Source organism: Myodes glareolus, chromosome 6 (assembly GCF_982192425.1).
Source record: "Myodes glareolus chromosome 6, mMyoGla1.1, whole genome shotgun sequence".
In the NCBI taxonomy this organism is placed as follows: domain Eukaryota; kingdom Metazoa; phylum Chordata; class Mammalia; order Rodentia; family Cricetidae; genus Myodes; species Myodes glareolus.
In genome coordinates, this window is record NC_142031.1 from 40,557,325 (window position 1) to 40,579,448 (window position 22,124).

At 46.2% G+C, this 22,124-nt stretch overlaps 2 long non-coding RNA genes across 4 annotated transcripts; one reads left to right on the forward strand and one right to left on the reverse strand.

Moving 5' to 3' along the window:
- Positions 1 to 24: 24 nt before the first annotated feature.
- LOC125398785 (uncharacterized) lies at positions 25 to 21,393 on the reverse strand. Of its 2 annotated transcripts, none has more exons than XR_015738100.1 (5): positions 21,152 to 21,393; positions 18,976 to 19,136; positions 7,814 to 7,905; positions 2,176 to 2,297; positions 25 to 1,537 (listed from the first exon to the last, which is right to left on the reverse strand). It is a non-coding gene; the product is annotated as an uncharacterized LOC125398785 (long non-coding RNA). The 2 variants fall into 2 exon arrangements; XR_015002294.2 differs by having other exon boundaries at positions 25 to 1,705.
- Positions 9,592 to 13,312, forward strand: LOC125398707 (uncharacterized). Of its 2 annotated transcripts, XR_007231526.3 has the most exons (3): positions 9,935 to 10,048; positions 10,602 to 10,764; positions 11,273 to 13,312. It is a non-coding gene; the product is annotated as an uncharacterized LOC125398707 (long non-coding RNA). The 2 variants fall into 2 exon arrangements; XR_015738099.1 differs by having other exon boundaries at positions 9,592 to 10,764.
- Positions 21,394 to 22,124: the final 731 nt, after the last annotated feature.

Sequence of the window (22,124 nt, forward strand, 5' to 3'; positions counted from 1 at the left end):
GTACTTTATTATTCTTGTGTGTGATGGGGGGGCATACATGCCACAGCATGAATGTGGAAATCAAGGACAAGTTTGTGGAGTTCATTCTCTCCTTCCACTTTTACATAGTTTCTAGGGGATCGAGTTCAGGTCACCAGGCTCCCATGGCAACCACAGTACCTACTCAAACTTCACATCGGCTCTGAAGTGACTTTACAAGTTACGAGGATAGCCTGCTCCAACAAAATCAGCTGGGGGTATCTGGGTAGGGGTGTGAGGATTAAGGAAATGTCAGATTGAAAGAAATTGAGACAGAAAACACAGGATAGATTCGGGGGAGTGCCAGCTTACTCTGCACAGCCCCGAGTTTATTTCAGAGCCTGCTTATATACAAAACAGAACAAAGCACAGCACAGCACAGTCAGAATCTAACCCCAAGACCATTCCTGTCGTTGGGCAAGCAGCTTCTTCTATCTGGATGTGCCCTAAGGTTTGGCACCAGCAGCATTCTTTCTACTAGATAACGTGTTCTTTTCTCATGGGCAAAATGCTCTTTCCCGCCAGTTTAAACAGAACTTTCTCGCAGCCCTCAAGGATACTGGAGCAAGCAGAGCAGGCAAGTTTGAACTCAAATGGCTCTTAAGCCAGAATGGACTCCATATGGAAACTGAGTCACTTGTGGGCTACTACACAAGAGTAAGGTTGGGGAGATGGCTCTGCGGGTAGCATATTTGCTGTGTGAGCCTGAGGTCCTGAGTTGAGATCCCCAGCATCCACGTAATTCCGTTGTTAGGAGGGAGAGATGGGATATGTGAAGCAAGCTGACCAGCAAGACTAGTTCTATCAGTGGGCTCTGGGTTCAACTGAGAGACTGTGGCTCAGTGTATAAAGTCGAGAGTGCTGGGCAGTGGTGGCACATGCCTTTAATCCCAACACTCAGGAGGCAGAGGCAGGCGGATCTCCGTGAGTTCGAGGCCAGCCTGGTCTACAAGAGCTAGTTCCAGGACTGTTGGGACTGTTACACAGAGAAGCCCTGTCTGGAAAAACAAAACAAACAAACAAACCAATAAAAAGTGGAGAGCAGTGAAAGATACCAACTTTGGGCCTCCCCACTCCTGAACACACTTGTCCGTGTGTCCCTGGAACCCCATACTTGTGCACTCCCACACAGGCACACATGCCAAGGTATAAACAATTATCAGTTTTAAAATGTCGGGCAATACAGGAATGAGTACAGAGAAAACCTCTATCTCATCTCTCGTCATTGCCCTCAGGCCTTCAGTCAAAACCACGGCGGCTGTGGCTGTGTCTCTTAGACGTTGCCTGTGCACAGGTGTTTACCATTTCAAATTATGTACCGCCAGGGTAGTGTTACGAAGTTATGTATATTTTCAATTTTCTTACTTGAGAATAGAAGAAAAAACTTTTCACACTACTACTGTAGACCTCCTTCATTCTTTTACCCGGATGCATTCCACGTGGCTGTCTCAAATTTAGTTCTAGTAGTGGGCACTTAGGCAGTATTCCGTTTCATGTAATCACTGCACCACCAAGGCTTCTGTATTCAGAGATATAATATTCCTGTAACACTGTATCATTGAAATTATAAAGTTTACACAACACTTTCCTTTTAAAAACATATGTTTAGGGTAGTGGTGTCACACACACATCCAGCACTCGGGAGGTAGAGACAGACGGATCTCTGTGAGTTCAAGACCAGCCTGGCCTACAAGAAAAAGAATAAGTTTGTTTGTTTGTTTGTTTACTGTGTGTGTGTATGTGTGTGTACCCTAATGTGCCTCAGAACTATAGGTCAGAAGACAACTATGGGGGGTCAGTTTTCTCCTTCTACTATGTGGGTTTCAAGGATTGAACTCAGGTTGCCAGGCTTGGCAATAAGCCCCTTTACCCTGGTAGCTATCTTACTGGTGCCTCACACAATGCCTTCAAATAGAAGATGAGCGTATTAGAGAAAGAAAAGCCTTGGTAATGACCAACAAGCGTATGTGCATGCCTGTGTCTGTGAGTGTGTGTGTGTGTATGTGTATAGTGCATATGCATGCATGTATATGCGTATAGAGTGTATATATGTGTGTAATATATATGTGTATATAGATATTTGTGTACATGGGTGTGTGTGTGTGCGCACGCGCGTGTGTGTGTCTCTGGGCAGACACAGCGCTTCGCTGAACTTACATGAATGAGGACAGCAAGGAAGTGCATAGGCTTAGGCCATCCATACAACAAAGCTTGTTTTAGATGACAGGCTCCTATTTTACTTGGTCCTGCTCCTCCTGCAGAAACTTGTTCACAGGACCCTGCTGGCCAAAGGGTACAGTCAGAAGAATATGAAAGAGGGTGGAAAGATGCTCAAATATTTTCAGACAAGGGTCACAGTTAACCTTCAGTTATGTGCATCTTCAGAACGAGGTCCCCAAGTAGGAAGATGGACAGAGTTGGGGTGGAAAGCATTGTCCCATTTCAATCTCGCAGAAGTGAGCTGTGGCCGGCTTAGGGGTCTTCAAGTCTCACAGCTAAGAAACTGTGAGACACAAGGGTGCCGTCCCCCTTTGCACAGAGCACCATGGGAGGTGAGGGGAATGCCGAAGCAACATGTCAAACCCACCAAAGAGCTTCTGTGACCCCAATAATATTTTTCACAGAAGCCGATGTCTCAATGTTAACCACAGTGGCATCCGCCCTGGAGCAGGCAGCTGAGCTGATGTGACTGCACGGTTCTAAGACACTTGCTCGCTTAGCCCAGGTGTGCAGAGAGCGGGGGCTGGGCCTGTCCAGCATAGCATCTGATCTCCTGCGCCCATCATGTGATATGCACATGGGATGGCCTGAAGAAAGGGGTGCCACAAAGAACAATGACTGTACTCTGTCGCACAAATGTCTTGTTCTGGTTCTTTTTTTGTTTGTTTGTTTTTTGTTTTTTTCAAGACCTGGTTTCTCTGTATCTTTGGGACCTGTCCTGGAACTAACTCTTGTAGACCAGGCTGGCCTCAAACTCACAGAGATCTGTCTGCCTGTGCTTCCTGAGTGCTGGGATTAAATGCATGCGCCACCACCGCGGGCTCTTGTCATGTTTTTTAAAGGACAAGCTCTCACTATGTAGCCCTGGCTTGCCTGGAACTCACTCACTATGTAGACAAAGCTAGCCTCAGACTTTCAGAGATCAGCTTGCCTCTGTCTTACCAGTGCTGGGAGCAAAGATATCCACCGCCATGGCTGGACCTTTATTTGTAAAGATATGAAAGACAGAACAGATGGTAGCCTTGTCTGGCCTTGAATGAGAATGACCCATGGATTCATTTGCTGAATACTTGGTGACCCGCTGGTGGAACTATTTGGGAAGGCTTAAGAGGTGTGGTTTTGTTGGAGCAGGTGTGTCACTGGGAGCAGGCTTTCCAGGCTGTCATTTTCTCTGCTTCCTCTTTGTGGATGGGGATGTGAGCTCTCAATTACTGCTCCAGCGCCGTGTCTGCTTGCCCATCACTGTGCTTCCCACCATGATGGGGATGGATTTCGATCCCTCTGGAACTTTAATCCCCAAATAAGTGCTTGCCTTGATAAGTTGCTCTGGTTGTGGTATTTTATCCCAATAGAAAAGTAACCAAGGCACCCCTGAGTGAGCTTTGTCCTGTGTTTTTAAAACGTGGGAGTGAAATGATCTTAACTATGGAAGCCTGAATCACTGCAGTGGGAAAGACCCCTGTCATCAATGTTCATAAGGATTTGCAGAGACATCCTGGAATCCTGACTCCGAAGTGGCCGGCTGCTTCCCTCATCAGCTCAGAGACAGAACAGGTAACTCTGGAGTTACCAGGAGCTCATTGTATCTTAGTCACAACTATGTATCAAGTGGTCCTGCTATGTCTGGAAGATACTGTTTCAGCAGCCTCTGACTCTCGAATCTTTCCTGCTTCTCCTTCCCTGACATCCCCTGAGCGTCAGGGGAAGGTGAGTAATGGAGATGTCCCATTCCTGTTTGGGCACTCCACAGTTTTATTCTCCATGCTCTGACTGGCTGGGAGTCATCATATTAACACTTTCCACTCTATTAGCTTCTCTGATTAGGGATGAGAGTTCTGTTAATCTGCACATTCATTTTTCTTTACAGCTGAGGAAGAAGAACCCTTTGCGTAAATGTGCCACCATTCATCAGCTGAGGGACACCCAGGCTGTTTGCAAGCCTTAGCTATTATGAACAGAGCATCAGTGAGTGTGGATAAACAAGTGTCTCCACAGCAGGATCTGTCATCCTTTGGGTGAATTCCCAGGAGTAGTACTGTGACAGCTAATCTTACTTGTCAGTTTGACTGCATCTGGAATTAACTAAACCCAAGTAGCTGGGAACACCTGGGAGGGATTTCTCTTGGTGGGGTGACTTGAGGTGGAAGATCCATCCTAAATCTGAGCCACACCTCCTGGTGCAGCACACATAAGGAAACATGATGTGGAAGAAGGAAGAATTTGCTTCTCCCATGTGCCCTCACTTTCCCTGACAAGCGCATCGATTCTGCCCCTGAGCCATCCCTTCAATGGTGTTAAAGCCTACTTATTCAGGATTTCAACACGGTCTGAACACTCAGCAGTCCGTAGGGTTTCCCTGGGACTCCAGCACCAGATGGGGACAGCTGCGACATCAGTCTCATGGACTGACAACTGCCAGATCTTTGGCCTTTCTGTCAGGGGACAGCCATTGTTTGTCTACTCAGACTATGGGCTATACAGCAGTCTAATGAGTCGTGTGTGTGTGTGTGTGTGTGTGTGTGTGCGCACACGCGTGCTTGCGCATACCTATGCGGATGTATGTATAGGTGCATATATGTGTACACAATACTTGATACTCTGGGTCCTATAGTGGTCCTATTTCTAGTCTTTTAAGTCATCTTCTCCCTGGTTTGCAGAGTAGCTGTACCAGATCACACGCCCGCCAGCAGCGAACAGAAGGCCCCCTTTCCCCACACCCTTGGTAGCTTCCTTGTCGTTTATTTTTATTTCAGTCATTCTAACCAGAGTAAGAGAAAATCACAAGGTGATTTTAATTTTCATTCCCCTAATGGCTAAAAATAGTTTTTTTTTGCCATTTTCATGGCTTCTTTTTAGAGCCCTGTTCATTTTCATGAAGTCACAGCAGCTGTGACTGCCTGCCCAAGCTGAAGAAGAACAAGCCAGGGAACAACAGGGCATGCGTGGGGGAGGGACACTGAGGACCCACGACTAGTGCAGGAACTGTTGGCAGCTGATGGCTCCGAGGACAGGGAGAGTAAGGTTTCTTTAGGGGTGTGGTCCCTGGCAGGCTGAGCATGCTCCCACGGCTGGCCCCATACCCATGTGCGTATGGGTAGCATTAGACTTAGTGGGTTATCAAAATAAAGAGAAAAAGAGCACATGAGGTTGGGAGGAGGGACGGGGTGACCTGGGAGGAGTCAGAGAGTGAATGTGGTGGCGACAAAATCAAAATAACATTGCATGTACGTATGAGTTTCTCAAAGAATAACCAAACACATTATACTATAAGCACATGCCTGTGGAGGACTCAGGGTAGAGCTCTGGTCGAGGACTCACCGAGTACATGTGAGATCCCCAGTTCAAGCCTCAGTGCTATGCCTGACTTAGTCAGGGCTTCGACTGCTATAAAGAGACACCATGACCACAGCAACTCTTATAAAGGAAAACATTTAATTGGGTGGTTTACCATTTCAGAGGTTTAGTCCATTGTCATTGTGGCGGAATAAGGTGGCACACAGTCAGACGTGGTGCTGGAGGAGCTGAGAGTGGAGAAGGAGCTACATCTTGCTCCCATAGGCAAACATGAAGTGAACTGAGACACTGGGCATGGGTTGAGCATATACAAGACCTCAAAGCTCACCCCCACAGTGACACACTTTCTCCAACAAGGCCACACCTCTAATAGTGCCTCTCCCTATGAGATTACGGGAGTTTAAACTTCCATAATACCCAAAATACATCTTACATGCATACATACACACACACACACACACATACGAATACATGCATACATACGTATATACATATACACATATATTCATGCACACAATGCATAATACATATTTACATGTGCACATATTAGCATGCATACATACATGCACACACATATATTCACACATACATACAGACACACACACATATATACATACATACATACATAATAAAAATATCAGTCTCACTTCTTTCATTATGTTTCCCTACTTGAGACACATCCACTCCAAGTTGAACTAGGTTGCTTTTTGGACCTTTGTAATAGTTTCTGAAATGATCAACTTCTTTTTATTTTGGTCTCTTTCAGTAAAAATTTCATCCTGGGAGCTCAATACATGAGCCCAAAAGGGCTCCCCAAGGCCCCTTGGAGAATGTTGGTTGGTCTTTTTCTGCCTGTGAGGCCTTGTGACACTTGTCCCCGTGGCCCCATCTCCTCCCTCCCTCCTAGTTGACTTCTTCACTTCTCCTAGGTTTGGTATCCATTCCTCCATGGAAACTCAGCTCCTTCCTGCCTCAGTGCCATCAAATGTACTATTATTCTCTGCTCGCAAACTCTTCTACAAGACTCAGCTCGAGCACTGTATTGTGGCGCATACCTCTAATTCTAGCATGTGAAAAGAGCGGCAGGAGAATCAGGAGTTCAGTCATCCTCAGCTACTAGGATGTTCAAGGCCAGCCTGGACTACATGATGAAAGCCCATCTCAACAAAACAAGAGAAAATAAAACAAAGACCCAGATGGACGAGGCAGCTTTCCTATTGGAATTTTCCTTTCCCAGCATTCCCAGTTCCAAGCAATAAAGACTATGCATGTCCTTCTCTGTGTCATCTGGACCTTGAGCATACTTGGACTAGCCTACCACACCCATGGCCTCTTGAAGAAGAGACCTGGTTGGGTTCATGTTTGTACCAGAGTGCCACATCTAGTCCTCAGGAAATATTCACTCAGGGGCTGGTGGTGCGATTGCTCAGAAGGTAAAGACGCTTGCTGCCAGCCTGATGCTCTGAATGCGATCCCTGGGACGCACAAGTAGTTGTCTGACCTTTAGAAGCACCTGCTTTGCCTGATGACTGCAATTTGGTTCCTAAAGCCCAGAGGAAAAGGAGAAAACCAGTTCTAGAAGCTGTCCCGTTGACCTCCATATGTGCATATAGCATGGCAAATGTGTGCACATGTGCGCACGTATGCACACGCACACAGTAAGTAAATAAACAAAACTAAGTGAAATGTGATGGTAGATTGCTGTTATGCTTGCCTCTTTTTTCCTCTTGAAAAAAAATTTGGCAAAAGTCAAACGACTGGTGAATTGTAGCAAAGCAACTGCTTACCTGCAAGACTAAGACTTTCAGGGCAAACAAACAAAAGAGGAAAACCATGGATGCTGAACCCAGACTCATCATGGAAATAAGCCATGACCTTCTATTGGCATCTACCAATTTCACTCTCTCCAGTTATGTTTAAGATGGTGCTTTTTCTTGTGAGATGACGATGCCATGGCACTCTGTCAAAAGGAGCAATGCAAGTGGTCCCAGGCCTCTCATCCCTGCCCCCAACATCGCCATCCTAAATAGCTCTGATGAGATATTGAAGATTACTTAGCTTTAAAATTTTATTAGCTGGGTATGGTGGGTCACATCTTTAATCTCAGCCCTGGGGAGGCAGAGGCAGATGGATCTCGGTGAGTTTGAGGCTAGCCTGGGCTACATAATGAGACTCATCTCAAAAAAACAGGGGCAGGGAGAAAGCTCAGCAGGTAAGAGCACTTGTTCTTTCAAAGGACCAAGTTGGTCCCCAGCACTTACGTAGGGAGACTCATAATTACCTGTAGCTCTGGGGTGTTCATTGCCTTCTTCTGGACTCTTTGGGCATGTCCACAGGTGGCAAAGATTCACATAGGCACACGTGTACAGAAACCTAAAATAGATGTTAATAAAGAAGATGTTTTGATTCTTAAGTTAGCATGCAGAACAATGGGTTTTATTATGGCATTCTCATTTTTGTATGTCATTATACTTTGCTCAAGCCCCATCTCACCACCTTCTCCCGTCTCCCCTGCCACTCTCTCATTGGCCCCTTCCTCTCCCCAAGCAGTACCCCCTTCTGCTTTCATATCACATGTGACATGAAAATAAACTTCTGCAGAGGTGAAATTCCTGTGTTCAGAGCTGTGCGTGCTGGTGCACACCTGCAATTCCAGCACTTGGGAGGCTGAGGCAGGAGGATCAGTTCAAGGCCAGCCTCGGCAATATTACATAGTTGAGTTTGAATCTAACATGGGGTACATGAGACTCTCAAAAAAAATTTCAAAAATCTTATATTCAAGGAGATAAGAAAAAGTAATGAAAATTTCCTCAAAGTTACTAGATTCTTCTGTCTTTAAAATGGATGATGGCTGAGGTAGGAATGGCATGCTGCTTGTAGGCCACAGGATTGCTCTTGAAGTTCCATTTTAAATAACGTTTCCATTGGAAATAGGTATTTGATGATGAAAAGCCACTGATGTCTAGTTAAAAACAAGTCTTATAGCAACATTCACGAGAGCTAACGTGGAAGCAGTGTCCACACACGGGTAAACACACAACTGGAAGTCAGCATATCATATGCTGTCAAATACAGTTCAGGAAAAAAGGTGTGGCAGGTAAGAGCAAAGGGTTGGTTCTCTGTAACTCCAGGTTCTGGGGATCTGACACCCTCTTCTCGCCTCCAAGGGCACCAGGCAAGCATGTGGTATATATACATACATTCAGGCAAAACACTCATACACATAAAATAAAAATAATACTGTTTGGCTTTAAGAAGGGAGAGTTTCCAGAAGTGTGCTTCAGTGTGGATGAGGCTTAAAAATCTCTTGTTAAGTGATATGAACGGCTCACAAGAGGCGAGCTCCTTAGGACGCCAGTGGGGTCAGCCTCAGAGGGAAATAGAGTGATAATTGCCAGGCAGGCTGTGGGGTGGGAAGTTTCTGTGAATAGGGCTGAGTTTCACTTTTGCAAGATGAGGCATGCTTCCGAGAAGGCTGTGGCCATCTGTCTAACAGTGTGAATCTGTTTGCTACTTAACTATCCAAGTTCAAAATGCTGAAGACAATGGGCATCTCGCCACAATCATTTTTAAGTGAATAAATGGTTGTGTAAGCTCTCACACTTGAGGTAAAGGAAATACAAGAAGAAGAGGGCTCTGCAGCCATTGCCACCGTTCATTCATCCGTTCCTTTTTTGACAGATCTTTAAGACTGGTTCTGTTTTTTCACTATTACAATCAACACTGTAAGCAACATCCCTGTATGTGTTAGGTAGAGTTCAAATCTAAAGTCTTCTCATCCTGGGTAGGGTTGCTTGTTTGTGACACATGAAGCCCTGTGTTTGTTTGTTAGTATCTCATGAACTGAGTATAGCAGCATATGATGTAATCCTAGGATCGGAGAAACAGAAGCAGGAGGATCAGAAGTTCGAGGCCATCCTTGACTACACCGAAAGCTCAAGATCAGGCTGGACAGCATGGAACTCCATCCTAACTGGAGAGGGAGACAGAGAGACAGAGACATAGAGAGAGTAATGATATTTGTATTTTAATAAATAAAGTTTTCCTGAGCATCAGAATGCAAAGCTAAGCTACTAGAGGCCAGGAGAACATAGCCTACACCTTTCCCAGGACTTGGAGATAGATCTCTGTGAGTTCAAGGCTACCCTGGGCTACACAAGATCGATCCAGAAACAGATCCAGGTAGTTGTAGCTCACACCTTTAATCCCAGTGTTTGGGAGTCACACACCTTTAATCCCAGCACTAGGGAGGTAGATGCAGGAGTGATATGACTGGACGGAGAGAAAAATATAAAAGGGAAGAGTCAGGAACTCACTGAAGTGTGGAGACTGAGTATTCGTGGAGACAGAATCTTGCCCTTTCAGTCTGAGGATTTGGTAGAGGTAAAAGGCCTCTCTAGTGATTGGCTGCTTTGCTTTTGTGATCGTCACCTTGAACCTCAATATCTGTCTCTGGGTTTTTATTATTCGGAGAAAGAGAGAGAGAGAGAGACTCGTACCTCCCCAGTTTTTTAAGGTACAAACTGAGTATATCGCCACTTGTTGATTGGCAACTCAACTTTCCTTTTCTCGAATCACCTCTTTGACTCCTTTGTCCACTACGTTTCTCAACAGGATGACAGGATCTGAGGAACCTTCATATACTGGATGTATATTTGAATATGGATACACCTTCCGTATTCAAATCTCTTAGAATCGGAATTTGGGTTTGTTTTGTTTTAATTTTTAAATTTTCTTACTCTATAGCCCTGGTTGTTGCATGGTGGTGAGATGTCCCACCAAGCCCAGCTAAAGAAGAGTTTCTTTGGTGGTTAGTGAATCTGATTTCTTTGCTACCAGGTGTTCCACTAATTTCCATAACCAAACGAGTCTTCAACTTTCCTTTTAGTTTGATGCCTGTCCTGAATTCTGCCAACAGCTCAGGCAAAAGACTACGAAAAGATCTCCAGCCCAGAGCCCTTGTTTGCAGTCTTTCTTGTGTGGGAGGTAGTCCATCATCTTGAAACAGTTTACTCTAAATAGAAACTTTTAAAAGTCAGTGGAAACTTCGTGTTTTTTTTTTCCCCAAGCTGCTTCATTTGGGCCCAGGCCAAGAAGGCAGTTAGCAACCTCAGTTCAACCATAACTGTTTCCCTTCCGTGTTCTTTAAACGGTGACTTCATTACTGGTGAGAGCCAAGCCCACGTGACTTTCTGAAGGGATCTGAGCAGCTCGTGATCCACCACCCGTGAGGTGAGTTGTGTAACACAGAGGATGCAGCGATGGGAACATGGGGAAGGTGGACCCTGCTTTCGCTACCCAGCAGAGCCACGGGTCTAACTTCTGCGGTCGGAAACCCTGCATGGAGAGTTTCTTCTCTGGAAGATGGGGAAGGAGAAAGTCAGAAATGGGGAAACTCAGTGTGGAGAATGAAGAAGAAAAAGGAGCAGGGATTTTTCATTCCTTGCCCTGTCCTTCCTCTTTTTTAAAATTTTAACTTCATGTGCATTGGTGTTTTGCCTACATGTATGTCTGTGAGACGGTGCTGGATCCCCTGGAATCAGAACTACAGACAGCTATGAGCTGCCATGTGGGTACTGGGAATTGAACTCAGGTCTTCTGGAAGAACAGCTAGTGTTTTTTTACCGCTGAGCCATTATCTTTCCAGCCCATGTCCTTACTCTTTTGGTTGGGATTGAGGGAGGAGCTTTGTTGGGAAGCTCTGCTCAATGTTTCCCAGTTTAACTTCTGCATTTTTCAGGCAAAGTTCTTTGGGATGTCCCTGCAAGCGTCCAGAGTCAGAGTCACGACCTAGAGTCTCCCCATCGCTCCATACTCAGCTTCTCAAGTGCAGTCTGCCGAGATGTGCACGTTGGCAGCTTGCTGGTCACTCGTGGGATTTGCAGTCTTGTGCGCTTCGGGGCACCGGAGCGAAGGCAACAACCTCTAGAGAACACGTGATGACACAGTGAGGTGCGCAGCGGACCTAAACCATTAAGGAGATGCTACAGGCTACCAGAGTCAGAATCAAAAGAAACTGTAGACTGACTGTGAGTGGAGTCAAGAAAGGGCAAGTGGTTAGCCAGCTAGGCGGAAGGTAGGGCTCTTGGCTTCCGACTAGCATGCTGGCTGGAGAGATGAGGTAGGATTACAACAGCCAGGCTTGCAGGCTCACCTCCAGTCTCCGGGCTAGCTTCAAAGATCAAATGCCCAGCTGGACTGATGCAGGACCTGGATCTCCCCTCGCCTACGGAACATGAATTCATTTTTCTGTTCAGGAAAGCCCCAGAGCAGAGCCCCCGGCACTTTCCCTCACTGCTGCCCGAGGAAACGGTGTTTTCTGTACACCAGTTTGCTGCTGCGCTCTGAGGGTAGAGCTCGGTATGCAGCGCCAAGGCAGAAATTGGGACTTAAGAGTGGTGCGTGGGAGTTGCGGGGGGTGGTGGGGTGGTGGTGGTGCATCACCTGAGGGTCCTAATGGGTTAGGGGATTAGAATGTGGAGTTGGGAGTGAACTCAGAGAAGATACAGGCCAACTCGTTTTCTTTTGAGGCAGCGTCTAAAATAACCTGCGCTGGCCTTTAACTAACTCTTTATCCTCTTGCTGGTTCAAGTGCTGAGATTATAGGCGCGTGCCACCACGCCCTGCTCCAATGTTCTTTCTAAGGATGCAGGAAAGGAGTGCGTGTGTGCTACAGCACGGTGGTAAAGAAGAAAGATAAGAAGAATTCAGAAGTCTAGGAAAGATGGGTATTCTAACAACTCGTGCAGATTGGGAATAGTAAATAGCCCAGTGTCTAACCATGCTGATCACCAGTCTCAAATTGAAGCGAGACCAACCCTACAGGGGGCGGTGTTGAATCAGTATTAGCCATTTGGAATGGGGGCGGGGAGAAAATTGGGAAAGAGAATTTCTGTCTCCCAACTACAAGCCAGAAATGAGACCCGTGTTGGCACAAATTGGATTCTGAAAAAGAGGACATGAAATTGACAGGGTAGGGACATGGGCCAACCTCAGAGGAGGAGTTAGGGGTGAATATCCCAGTTTCCAGCCTGCTTTAGAAACATTCTTATATCACATCTGTACCCAGAAGCTCACAAGGATAATTGAATACTGTTTCATTAATTTTGCTTAATTAGGTGGGCATTCAGGTCCTGTCTACATTTTTGCTATGACCCAAGTGATTTTTGAGATTGTCTGCAACTTCAATTTTTGTTAGTTTTTCTAAGAGTTATTAAAATAGGTTTATAATTTCTAAGTGGATAGATGTCCAAAGCAGCCTCCAGGGGGACAGTGCTGGAGACAGTGCCCCACACAGAGACCTCTGGCTGTTAAACAGAAGCCTAAAGGTGCTTTTCTTGTTACCAGGAAGTAGATCTCATAAGCCAGGTTTCCACTGACTGGGAACCTTCCTCCATTGACCCACAAAGGTCCAGGCACTTTGGACAAGGGCATATAGTTCCGGGTCAGGTGGAACAGTTCACATCAGCTCAAAACCCCACCCTGTTGACTGTTGTATAAAATCTTGCTTTTCCGCCATTTTGCTTTCTCTGCCCCCTCCCCCATAGTCTTGGCAGTTTGATCCCCAGTAAACTTTTCTTTCTACCCATGTCTTCACTTCGCCCTCACTTACTCATTATGTGCAGTTTTACTTCTTTGTAGCCCGAGGTTGTAGCTCTATCTGTGCTTTTTGGAATCTGCGGTTTTTGACTGATGACTAATTTTGTAAATAACGTTAGGCATAGTTTTGCATAGTTGATTGGCTATGAGATTTTGTATATTAGAACAAACGTTTATCGTCTATGCTTTTAAAATGCTTATTTATTTATTTATATATTTATTTATTTATGTGTATGTGCAAACCCCATGTGAAAATCAGAGAACAACTCGAGGGAGTCAATTCTTCCATTCTGCCAGACTTGGCAGCAAGCCTTTACCTGCGGAGCGAGCATCTCATGGTCTTGGCCCCATGTTCCTTATTGGAATTGTTCATTTGTGAGACTCAGACTCACCTGTTGTGATGTGCCCACGTGTGTGCAGGCTGGAAAAGGGCTCTTTTCCTGTCTCTGCTGGGCTGTTAGTCACTTTTCTCACTGTTACTACAAAACACCGGAGAAAGGCACCTTAAGGACAGGTGTGTTTTTGCACACAGTTTGAGGGCAGTCTACCGCTGTAGGGGAAGGCCGAGCCGTGGGAGCTGGAAGGAGTCTGCGGCAGGAGGCAGCGAGAGGGAACATGGTGCCCAGTTCACTTCTTTTATTTGTTTCTGGACCTTGGTGCACATTTAGATGGGTCTTCCTTCCTCAAACAAGTCGTTTTGAGAGCATCCTCAAAGACAGACCAGACCCAGAGGTCTGGTGACCCAGGGTCATACTCCACACCCAAAGACACACCCAGAGGTCTGGTGACCCAGGGTCATACTCCACACCCAAAGACATACCCAGAGGTCTGGTGACCCAGGGTCATACTCAATTTTAATACCATGCTTCATTAAGGTGAATTTCAGTATGACCTGCAAAAAGATGGCCGCTGCTATTTGTATCCAAGAATACTTCATCTGGGGCTAATGGTGCCATCCCACTGTAAGGGAGGCCAAGGCCAAAGGGTGGAAAGTTGAAGGCCTGCCTGGATATAACAGTGAGCTCAGGACCAGCTTGGACAACTCAGTGAAGGTTTGCCTCAAATAAAAATTAGCACAAGGACTTAACAAGGAGTCTTAGGGACTGAAGAGATAACTCGGAGGTTAGGAGCACTGACTGCTCTTCCAGAGGACTCAGGTTCAATTCCCAGCACCCACAGACAACTGTCTGTATTTCTAGTCCAGTGGTTTCAACACTTTCACAGAGACACACACACAGGCAAAACGTCAATGCACATAAAATAAAAATAAATTAATTTTAAAAAAGATTCTTTAAAAAAAAAGAATGAGTCTGGGGTTAGTTCAGTTGATAGAGAGCTTGTCTAACACAAATGTGTTTCATGCCCAGCGTCATGTAAATCAGCCCTGGGGGATGGAATCCAGGGCTCCAAGTGTGCTTTGACCTACTGAGCTATATCCCCACCCACACTTAAAAAAACAACTCCCCCCCAGTATCTTGACATTTAATTATACCTCCGTGATTTATGCTTTCATGTCTTTCAGGGTGGGGGTTGAGACAGGGTTTTTCTGTGTGGCTTTCGTTCTCCTCGAACTCAGTACGTAGACCAGGTTAGCCTTGATCTCAGAGATCCACCTGTCTCTGCCTCCCTAGTGTTGGGATTAAAGGTGTGCACCACCACTGCCCAACTCCTGTCTTCCTTTTAAAAGACATTTTTCATTTTTTGCTCATGGGATGTGTGTGTGTGTGTGTGTGTGTGTGTGTGTGTGTGTGTGTGTGTGTGTATCTGAGGTTGAAGTCATGAATCATCCTCTATGACTCTTCAAATCTTGCTGGGGATCCTGCCTCTGTTCTCACAGTCAGGTCACACGGCCCACCCAACATTTATGTGAGTTTCTGAAGATCTGAACTCTGATCCTCAGTCCTGAGGGGCAAGTGCTTTAACCCGAGTCATCTCCCCAGCCCGCTGTCATTCTCTCCCTCTCTCTCTCCCTCTCTCTCTCCTTCTCTGTCTCTTTCCCTCCTTCTCCCTCTTTCTCTCCCACTCTCATTCTCTCTCTCCCTCTCTTGTTTTCTTCCTCCCTCTCTCTCTGTCCCTCTGTCCTGCTCTTGTCCTCTCTCTTTCTCTCTTGTGTCTTATGTAACCCATTCGGCCTCTGATTCTCTCTGACTTTATTTGCTTAGAGTGACAGACTCTTAAAGGAGTGAACTATGCTTTTGTCTTATCACTCTCAAATCCAGTAACTCCGGGTTTTCGTAAGGCTGCTTTGGCCTTCTCTGTTCCTTCCCCACAGTCACAAAGCTTGCTTATGGACTACTGAGCTGTCACAGGCCTCTCGCAGGTTAAGGTGTCAGGTCAGGCCACTGGGTCTGAATCCTAGCTCTGCAGTTTATTCATGCTGTGTGATTTCCAGGATGCTCTGAGCCTCTCTGATCCTGTTCCTCACCTGCTGGAAGGCTGACTGATGTCTATCTTGTTTGGTTGGGAGGAAAGGGAACAACACCCCAGACAATGCTGAGACTCTGGAGCCTGCAGGAGGCTTTGCTCTCAGCTGAGCTGTGCTGAGGGGGCAGGGGAGGGTCTCATTCTGGCATTGACTTTCATACTGCCTCTGCCTGGGCTGGAACATGCTGTGGCCTGCTGTAACCTCAGAAACATCTAGAAGTAGCAGAGGCAACCAAGGGGCCTCAGCTGAAAGCAAACAGAGGCACTGTTTTGAAGCTGGTGTGGACCCCGGGGGTGGAACATCTCCTCTCCAGCAGCAGACACCTCCAGAGCCCTCCAAAAAGCACTTTCACTTTTAGCAAGCCCCCAGCTCAGTCGCGGGTGATGGGGTAGCCCCCACATACTCAGCTCTCTCCAAATGGTGAGCTTCAGAGGCCTCTATCCCCTGTCCCCTGCCCTTCTGGTAGGCTTTTCCTGCTCTGTCCCCATGGGAAAGCTGGTGCTGACTTGGCCACTGCTTCAGGCTCTGTCTGTGGCTTAGGTCAGTGCCCTTAGCACTTCAATGTCAGGCTCAGAGATGACAAACTGGATTGTACCTAGAGTCATTGCGCCCTGATTTGTCCCTGAGTACAGCCCAGCACGGACCAGGTTTTGCGTTCCTGCCTTGTTTACAGCACACTGCTCTGCTTCGGCTCTGTAAGCATGAGGCTGCCTGTTTAAGGAAAAGGCACTCACTTGGGAAGAGCACACCGCTAAGATTTTGGCTACTGATCCAGAAATCCCATCAAAGCTGTATTAGGACTCCATCTTACTTATCACTATGAATTTCACTAAGAAAACAAGGGACCAGGTATGCGCGCTTTTATTCCCAATACATGGGAGGCAGATGCAGGGAGATCGCTGTGAGTTCCAGGCCAGCCTGGTCTACATAGTGAATTCCAGGACAGCTAGTGTTACAAATAGAAACTCTTTCTCGAAAGGAAAAGAAAAGAAGGAAGGAAAAGAAAGAAAGAAGAAAGGAAAGAAAGGAAAAGAAGGAAAAACAAGGGCAGGTAAAATAGCTTAGCCAATAAAGGTGCTTGCTGTCAAGTCTGATGTTCCAACCCTGGAAGCCACATGGTAGAAGAGGAGAGCTGGTTCCCACAAGCCATCCTCTGACCTCCACATATGGACTGTGTGTATGTATGCACACATACACACATATACACTCACATGCACACATACACGTACTGAATAAATAGATAAAATTTCAAAATTGACAAAAATACAAACAAGCAAATGCTGGCCACAATATGGGGGAAAGATGCCTTTATTACACATTATTAATAGAAACAAAAGTGACAACCACTATGGAAATCAGTATGGGGATTTCTCAAAACCCTAAGTCATCAGTTGAACCACCCAATGGCTTCGGTGTCACGACTCCTAAGTATATTCCTGGGGGGAAAATGTACCTCAGTACAGCACTGAAATGTGCCTTGTAGCACCGTTTTCAATAGCGAAACCGTGGAGCCAACCTAGCGGTGCCTCGGCAGGTGAAGAAATATATGCACACAGTGCAGCGCTCCTCACTCGTAAAGTAGAGTAAATGACCTCATTCATGGGAAAGTGGATGGAACTGGGGACCAGTGTGTTAAAAAGAATAAGCCTGACCCAGGAAGATGGCTCTGTATGTTTGCGCTCATACATAGAATCTATATTTTTTTAAAAAAGGAAGTGTGTAACATGAAAATGGAAGGTGGTCTATAAGGAGAAAGGAAGGGGTAGTAATGATGGGTGAGGGGGGCAAGAAAGGGAAACGGGAAGGTGCAGACGACACAAACATGAAAATGCCGTAAGGAAAACCCATTTCTTTGTACAGTACATATGTGATCATTTGGAAACTGGGGGGAGGGATGTGGCAATCTTAATGAAGCTGTATCAGTGCTGAAGAGATGACTACCATCTGTAACACGATGTGAGGAAGGATGACACTGGGAGGGAGGGGTGGTGACCCAGAAAGCAATCTGAAATCAGATACAAAAACACTGTGGCTTGGGACCAGCAATATGGCTTACCAGGTAAAAGAGCTTGTTGCACAAGCCTGGTGACCTGGGTTCGATCCCCAGAACCCACATAAAGGTGGAAGGAGAGAACCGACTCCATAGAGTTGTTTTCTGGACTACACACATAGGCCATGGCACACTTGCCCATACATGTATAACACATACACAATAATAAAATAAAAATAAACAAAAATCTGTAGTACAAAATGGGGAAATAAGTTTTTGAATACCATCCCCCAAATACAGGCAACAAAACCAAAACTTGACAAATGAATCATTTCAAATAAATTAGCTTTTGGCAGCAATGGGGACCGTGATGAGGCAGACTGCAGAACGGGAGAAAATAACTGCCAAGAATCCAGCAAGGGATTGCATCCAAAGCAGTAAGGACTCAACCAACTCAGCAGCAAACTCCAAAGAAGCCAATGGAAAACAGGCCTGGCAAGGGTGGTGCACACCTGTGCTCCTGGGCATTCAGGAGGCAGAGCCAGGAGCATTGGGGGTTCAAGGTCATCCTTGACCACGGAGCAAGTTAGAGACCAGTCTGGGATACAGGAAGCTGCTTTTGTTTATTGTTTTTTTTTTGTGTGTGTGTGTGTGTGAGTGTGTGTGGTGGGGAGTAAGATCCTGTATTCCATAAATTATAATTATATCAATTAAAATTTAAAAATATTTTATAAAAAAAGGCCAGTCTATAAAAATGTTTGCACCCATGTACCCAGTCATTCCAACATGGAAAGCTGCTTTAGAGGATGTCATCTCAGACTCAGCACTGAGGGTTACACAGACATACAGTGGATGTCATCTCAGACTCAGCACCGAGGGCTACACAGACATACAGTGGATGTCATCTCAGACTCAGCACCAAGGGATGCAGAGATGTGAACGTGGGCAGCAACTGAAATGCTTCCCCAAAGGAATAGACAGCATGATTTTGAACTTTAACATGAAGTATTAGAATTATGGAAAACATGTACAGAGTTGGATGTTTACAGTATATTTTATAAACACATACATTCAACATAATTATGATGATGTGAAAATGTTTTTAAAACATAAATAAAAACACCAAGATGGCCCTTGCTCTTTTGTTCCTATTTCTAAACTTCTACAAGTAATATACAATGTATATTGTTACAATTACTTTTTCTTTTGAGACAGGGTCTCAGGTAAACCAGGCCTTAAACTTGTTACATAACCAAAGAGGACCCTGAACTTCTGATCCTCCTGCCTCCACCTGCCCATCCTGGGATTATGGTTCTCAATACCATGCCTGATTTTTGCTGATTATTTTTAAAGAAACTTCAAAGTCCAAATATCATTTACAAAAAGAAATAATGCATATAAAAGGAAGAAGAACATGGAAGCCTGTTACCTCACCAGGGAGCTGTGCTGGTGGCAGAGACACACTCCACCCGCAGGGCCTTCACAGTAGGATGCTGGGGCAGCAGTCCAGCCCGGTTCAGCGCTGTTTTCACCCCTTGCCTGGCTGTGTCTCAGCTTCATTCACAGGTTGTCACACAATTCAGGAGTTACCTAGTGTTTGTGTTTGTCTTTAAACACACACAAAGCCCAAGAGTCGAGCAAGTAGCACAGTGGCAGAAGCCCCGCTCCTGCCATGTGCAGCCATCGCCTCCCTCTCTCGCGGATGAGAACCTCTTCACTGTCCTAAGCAGGATTCAGGACTCACCCAACACAGCATTCGGTCCCCTACTCAGGCCTCGGAAACCACTACTCTGTTTTCTGTTTCCATGAAGCTGACTGCTATTCAGCCAGAGGAATTGGGGGTGTGTGTGTCTTAGTTGTGTATATATAAGTGTGTGTGTGTGTGTGTGTGTGTGTGTGTGTGTAGTATGTACACTTTTATGTGTGGGTTTGTAAGTATATGCTCACAGGCCAAAGGACCATCTATTCTTTTTGTTTGTTTGTTTGAGACAGGGTCTCACATAACTTTTCTAATTCCTTAAACAGAAACTACAAACTCAAGCTCCTTAAACACTAACTGGGGGTTCTCTTCTCTCTGTTTGTTTGTTTGTTTTGTTTTGGTTTGGTTTTTTTGAGACAAGGTTTCTCTGTAGCTTGTCCTGGAACTAGCTCTTGTAGACCAAGCTGGCTTCGAACTCACAGAGATCCACCTGCCTCTACCTCCCAAGTGCTGGGATTAAAGGCGTGCGCCACCACCACCCAGCTCTGTTGTATATTTTGTTTCCATCAATTTGACCTCTGGGTACCTTCTATAAGTAAAATCATATTACATTTGTCAAGACCAATTTTTAAAGTATTTTCTGTTAAGGATACATATAGCTTAGTGGTAGAGCACTTGACTACCATGTTTGAGGCTGTAGGTTCAATGCAGAGAGGAAAAAGAAAATCAAAACAGCTCTCTGTAAACAGCCTGTGATTGGTCTGAGCCTGTAAGCCTGCCATCCTCCAAGTTCAAAGTCAGCCTGGGCTACATGAGACCTAACTTGAGCTCTCAAATAATAAAGACCAAACCCATATTTGCCTTTTATTTTAAACATACTGCCTGTTGTTGATATATATTGTGCACTCATGATGCAGAGTTAAGCCATACTCAAGAAGCTAGTGTGAGCCTTGAAGGTGACAGGTCGGTAGGACAGAGCTAACTGGAAAAGGCGGAGAGAAACGAATGAACTGAGAAGGCCCGGGGAACTTGGAGGAGGCTGGGAAATGAGTGTGGTGACAGGCATGTCGGCCTTTCTGAGCTCGCTCCTTCAGCCCCAACGAACACAGAGGTTTGGGGGTGCTGTAGGGTGGAGAGCTGCCCTATATAGCATCCCCACAATAAAGGGTGCAGGTGTGCAGCTGGGAGCCTGGGGGTGGGGGGGGGCAGAAGCCCTACCTGACTCCCCTCAACTCCCGGGAGGCAACTGCTCTCCCCTCCAAGGTCCCTCTCAACCACTTCCTAAGCCACTTTCAAATCCCTTTGCTTCCAAAGGGCACAATGGACTCCTTGGTCATTTTAATCTGACCCCCTTCAAATTGGTAATTGTCACAACAAGCCCAGGCACACAGAGAAAGGGCTTGTGGCAGATCGGCTGTCCCTGTGACTGTCAGACAATGGCCACCCTGGCAGGAGGCACCTGAGCATATGCCAGGTGGGAAAGAACACAGCAAGCAGACACCCTGGGCTCTGGAATGGACCTGGAAGCCTGGGCTGAAGCCTGGTCAGTTTTCTGTACCCCCCAGTACTACAGGTGTGTAAGGGGGAACCAAAAGAAAAATGTATCCTCAACATAAGCAAAGAAAAGTGCTGAGACTTTTCCTTTGCTCTCACCTATGAGTCTAAATGGTTCTCATGCCAATGGAGGTGCGGGAACCTTGAAGAAAGGGCCGTTGCCCTGCCCTTCCACTCACCTCTTGCTTAGCCTCCACCCACATTTTATTGCCGTTGTCCAGATGTGGCAGAATTCATGTCACAATACGTGTCTGTCCGCCATCTACAAAGGCATGCAGCAAGGAGCAGCTGCAGACCCCACCCTCCAGGAGAAGACACAATATATCATTTGGTCATGAACTGACACTCTCACCTGAATGGGGTCATCTCTGACTGGAGCTGGTGAAGGGAAACATCCCAGACAGCATCTCTTGCTCTGACAAATCTGTAGATCAGGCAGGTTGAAGCACCCCTATTTTCGGGTGGCTTTTTGAAAGTGCCATTGTCTTATGTTAATGTACCCTTGAAAACCAGGGAGGAAGTGTGGTCTGGGTGGGTGCTCCAAGGTACCAGTAGGAGGGCCTGAGTTTTCTTTCTAGCTCTATTCCTTGCTTGAGGAGCTCATCTGAGCATGGGAGAGGGTGTTGAGAGGGGATCGTCCCTGTACCCTAGCTAGCCAGCAACTCCTCCCTAGTGGATGGCTGGGTGGGGGAACTGTGACACCAATGTGTGCTTCTCAACAGTGAAGAGAAAACAAAGAATAACTACTGAGCAAAAGGGCAACAGCAGTGTCCCTATTAGGAATTTTGAGAGGCCCGCCAAGGCTTGTTACAGGTCTACAGCAGCGGGAATGGATTCTTTCCTGCAGAAAAGGCCTCAAATCCAATCAGAAAGCACTGGTTGCCCCACAACGATTGTGCCCCTATTACCCCAGAGTGTATATCACGCCTGGCAGAATGGCAGTATAGCACAAGCTGTTTGCAGCAGAGTAAGACTGTTGGTGACAGTGTCCTCCCCTCCCCCCCACACCCCCCTCCAGCCTGCAAAGCACCTTCTGGCAGCCTGGAAGTATCCCTCAAGGAGGAAACCTCCAGCAAGTTCTGTATACCCTGTAGGGAGTCTTCAGTGACACGGTCTCACGGTCTACTTCTAGTGGCAATCAAGAACAGTGGCAATACCCCAAACTGTTTTGAAGTACAGATAAACTCTGAAATGTGGCGTTCCTTGCAAACAGAAGACTGTTCTGAGAAACTTGGTAACCAGAAACCACTCAGTGAGTGTGCAAGGACAATGTTGAAATCGGCAGGATTTCTGGGCCGGGAGGTCACTCATAGACTTTCAGGGAA